The sequence below is a fragment of the Mandrillus leucophaeus genome, unplaced genomic scaffold (genome assembly GCF_000951045.1).
Source record: "Mandrillus leucophaeus isolate KB7577 unplaced genomic scaffold, Mleu.le_1.0 Scaffold222, whole genome shotgun sequence".
Lineage (NCBI taxonomy): Eukaryota > Metazoa > Chordata > Mammalia > Primates > Cercopithecidae > Mandrillus > Mandrillus leucophaeus.
Window position 1 is genome coordinate 3,097,765 of NW_012102277.1, and position 5,146 is coordinate 3,102,910.

Consider the following 5,146-nt stretch of genomic DNA (forward strand, 5'->3'; position numbering starts at 1 on the left):
GATCACGAGGTCAGGAGATCGAGACCATCCTGGCTAACACGGTGAAACCCCGTCTCTACTAAAATACAAAAAAAATTAGCCAGGCATGGTGGCGGGCACCTGTAGTCCCAGCTACTTGGGAGGCTGAGGCAGGAGAATGGTGTGAACCTGGGAGGCGGAGCTTGCAGTGAGTCGAGATCACGCCACTATACTCCAGCCTGGGCGATAGAGCAAAACTGTCTCAAACAAAACAAAATAGAACAAAACAAAACAAAAACACAAATAAAAAATTGACAAATAATAGTTGTATATACTTATGCAGCACAATGTGGTGTTTTCTTATATGTGTACATTATGGGATGATTAAATCAAGCTAATACACATATCCATCATCTCACATATTTTGGTGTGTATGTGTGCTTTAAACATTTAAAACCCACTCACTTAGCAATTTAAAAATATACATTGCATTATTATTAACTATAGTCACCATGGTGTGCAATAGATCTCAAAAACTCACTCTTCCTGTCAAGCTGAGACTTTGTACCCTTTGACCATCTATGCATCTACATTTAATTTTTTGAGGAATCACCACACCATTTTCCACAGTGTTGTACCATTTTATATTCCCACTAGCAGTGCACAAGTGTTCTGTTTTCTCCACCTTCTTGCCAACACTTAGAATTTTGTTTTTCTTTAATAATTATCCTAACACATGTAAATGGTACCTCATTGTGATAAAACATTAAAATTTTTAGATATTAAATTTGAGATGCCTGATAGTCACAGTTGAATATTTCAGCCAGGATTTCAGAAGAAAAGTCTTCTGGTCAGTTTGAATTCCATCAGTGAAGGTGTGCAGAGAACTCTTATGAATAATTCATCATGACCAGCTCAGTAGATCATGCCTGTGATCCCAACAAGAGGGCTAAGGCTGACAGATCACTTGAGCCCAGGAGTTCGAGGATAGTCTAGGCAGCATGGCGAATCGTCATCTTTACAAAAAATATAAAAATTAGCCAGGCATGGTAGCGTATGCCTGCAGTCCTAGCTACTCAGGAGGCTGAGGTGGGAGGATTGCTTAAGTCCAGGAGGTTGAGGCTGCAGTGCGCTGAGATGGCACCACTGCACTCCAACCTGGGTGACAGAGTGAGACCCTGTCTCTGAAACAAAATAAAAATCAATACCTAACTCATTATAGTGGACCGCCCATGTTTGTTCTTAAGACTTCCTATTCCTACCAGTGTGTCCACCATTTGAGAATGTGAACATTTGGATATTTGAGTTCATTTCTGGTGAACAAATAGTATTTTGCACCAGGTTCTTCCCTTTCTAATCCATGTTGTTCTCACTCCTGTGGAAATTAATGAAGAATAATTAAATGTCAGATGCAAGTAAAAGTGGTGAAAAGCTTCAGAAAGTAACAGTTTACTGTCATTTTCTTGGTAGGCTGAAGTCAAGTTGTTTTAATAATCTTTTAGAGTGAATGGAAAGCATTTTTGTTTGTTTTTCCTTTTTTATAACAAAGAAAATTCAGTTTTAAAGTATTTTTCAATTTCTCTCTGAGCTTTCTTTCATTCTCCGATTTCTTTGCTTCTCAATGGGATAATATAAACCAATTTTCTGTTGTCTATTATTCATCAAAGCTGTCGATTTACCCTGAACAGAACGAAGAGAAGGATGTTATTAAAATAAAACAGTTTCCAATTGAGCTGCTAATAAATGCTGAAATGCATCTACATTTCTCCTATTGATTATCTCCTGCCGACAAAGGCAAACATAAGCTTGTACAGCATGCCGTCCGTGGAAATGAGAGATTTAATTAGATGAAAACCGAATGAGCTGGAAGATCTACTGCACTCAGTCAACAAGCGATTGTTATTCATAATTGGCTGTTTAAAATGTCCCTGCTTATTGAGCCTTTTTCACTTAAAAAATTCCCTACAGTGCATTAAGACGAACGCAATCGTTAGTAAATTTTCCCCTGTGCATTTTACAAGCTCAGCGTCGTGGACTAGAATGAGCCCTGTCAGGCCATACATCAGGCGTAATAGAACATCTTGAAATTGGGAATTAGCAAACAAAAGCAGGGAGATAGTTTCCTCTCCATCTAGCCCCATGTCCAAATGCTGAAGGTGGAAACAGAGGCGTTAGTGGAAGAGAGGTAAGAAGAGGCCCATAAACTCAGGGAGTGGGATTCTTTAGAACGCACTAGCTCTGCAGGTGCCTGCATTTAAAATTTAGTGTCTGGTAAATGCACTGATATTTAGTGAGGGGAGTATATTACAAAGTCGGTATTCATTTCACCAGGAGGATTTCAGACACCTCTCAGGTTCCCTGCTCTTCAAGACACAGTGGGGAAAAGAAAGATGGATAGAATTGTTGCCTGTGGCAGCCATGTGCCATTTAGCCTATACAAATGTTCCTTCTTGGAATCCCAAGCAAGTCATGAACCTTTGAAGGCTTTGGTTTCCTCATTCACACAATGGGGATATCGACTGCACCGTTCTAATCCATTTGCTATGAGGATTAAATGAGATAATGTAGGTAAAGCTTTTAGCACAGTGACTGGGAACATATAAGCCCTAAATGACTGTCAGCTATTAACAATAATAATTCACCTTCCACATCTACAGGCTCTTGAAGAGAAGACAGTATTTCCTCTGTTTCTTTTATTTCCCATAGCATCTTGCCCAATGCCTTACATTTTTGCTCTCCATAACAATTTTTGAATTAAAAGGAATGTCAATCTCTCAATGTTGAGGTTCTTAGAGATTCACATAGGAGTTGACAATTGTTCAACAAATGCGTATTTAAAATCTGATTTTTAAATAAAATCTTAAGATACAGGATACCACTTTTTCACCCAGGCTGGAGTGTAGGGGCCTTATCTTGACTTCTCGGGCTCAAGGGATCCTCCGGTCTCAGTCTCTCAAGCAGCTGGGACTAAAGGTGCATGTCACCATGCCCAGCTAATTTAAGAAAACTGTTTCACGTTGTCTTTCTTATTACAAAAGAAGTGACAGCTGCTCCTTGGCAGAGACAGTGAAAACAGTGGTCAAGAGGGCAGATGTGTGGGAACCGGACTGCCTGAATATGCATTTCTTTTCTCCCCTCCAATAGAACTATTGGACTGTAGAGGAATAAATAAATTAATACACATATAACACTTGAAACAGTGCCTAGAATATAGCATGTGCCCAATAAATACTAGCTAGCACTGAACAAAATGCAACAAAAAACTAGAGATCGCTCATTCTCAGGATCTTGAGCTAACTGCTAAGAAACGCTTACTGAGACCATGCTATGTGAGTGACAGAGTGCTAGGCATTGTGGGACATATGTTAATAGCCCATTGATTGAACTCTTAGTGACATCAGGCACTGTGCTCAGTGCTTTGCACATATTGTCTCATCTAATTTACACAACAATCCTACGAGGTAGGCATATTATTATCCCCTATTTTTGAGATGAGAAAACAGGACCAGAGAGGCTTGGTAACTTCTCCAAGGTCATACAGGTGGTAAATGATGGAGCTAAGATTCAAACACAAGTCTCTTTGATTCCAGAGTTAACCTTTATGCACATCCTTAGAAGCCTGATACTGAGTTAAGATCAGGCAGCTCAGATGAGAGACAAACATGATCTAATTGAGGTGGGAGAGCCAGCAGAGGACAAAAAACCAGACAACTGTAATACATTTGCTCCATGCTATAACTGTGACTCTTATAATTAGGCCTCAGACTCTTTCTTAACAGTGATTTTGACATTTGAACAAAACTGGCACATGAGATGAAACCCTTCTGCCATCCCTAGCACAAGCTTTGTATTAAATACAGACTGAAGAAACTCAGAAGGATTCTTCTGAGAAGCCTTTATGGAGTTCCTAATGATCAGGCCTGATTCTTTATGTCATATTACACTGCATTTATGTAGCACCAGAATCTTGAGGGTAGAATTTTTCTTTTTTTGAGACGGAGTTTTACTCCTATTGTCCACGCTGGAGTGTAGTGGCATGATCTTGGCTCACGGCAACCTCTGCCTCCCAGGTTAAAGTGATTCTCCTGCCTCAGCCTCCTGAGTAGCTGGGATTACAGGCATGCGCCAGCATGCCCGACTAATTTTGTATTTTTAGCAGAGATGGGGTTTCTCCATGTTGGTCAAGCTGGTCTCGAACTCCCGACCTTAGGTGATCTGCCCGCCTCGGCCTCCCCAAGTGCTGGGATCACAGGCATAAGCCACCAAGCCCAGCCCGAAGCTAGATATTTTTTAATATCTGGCCCCCTTTAGTCACCACTGCTATATAAAAACACTATGGTATGTTAGTTCTTGTTTCTCCAGTGTAATCTTGAATCAAGTGGAACAGATAAACAACGTCAATGAAAATATCTTTTGCAGACACTGGCAGGATTTATCCTTTTGGAAATGAGGAGATAAAAGATGCATAAATGTTTAATTTGACTTTGGATGTTAATGTAACCATTGAGCACACTTGGTCCCCAAGCAAATTAATTGCTACAAAATGAGAATAAATGGCACACAGTCTGTATTGAACTGTTGTCTGTTGGATTAGCCACCCTTCTGCATGGTATCACGGTAACCAAGTTTGACGAGCAGCTGTGCTGCATTAAGCACATTGGAATCCTTGGAAAACCTGGGGCCCTGATCCTCTAGGTTCAGGTTGGTTCTTGGCATGTTGTGGAGTGAAAGTTGTTTGTGCAGTGAAGGTTCCCTCTCCCTTGGGGAGGATGTGCAAGACTTGACTCAGAAGTCCCAGTGTAAGCCTGGCCAACATGGCGAAATGCCGTCTCTACAAAAAATACAAAAATTAGCTGGGTGTGGTGGTGCGTGCCTGTAGTCCCAGCTACCCAGAGGCTGAGGTGGAAGGATCAGTTGAGTCTGGGAGGTTGAGGCTGCGTGAGCCGTGATTGCACCACTGCACTCCAGCCTGGGTAACAGAGCCAGACTCTGTCTCAAAAAAAAAAAGGAAAAAAAAAAAGGTCCCAATGTCGAGGCTAGCTTCCCTAGTCCCTAGCTGTGTGACATTTAAAAGTCAAAGCCTCCCTGAGCTTTACTTGGTTTATCTGCAAAACAAAGTTGTGGCTAATAATTATATATATAATTATTATATATTGCCTGTCTCACCATTCAGACAATAATTTCCATG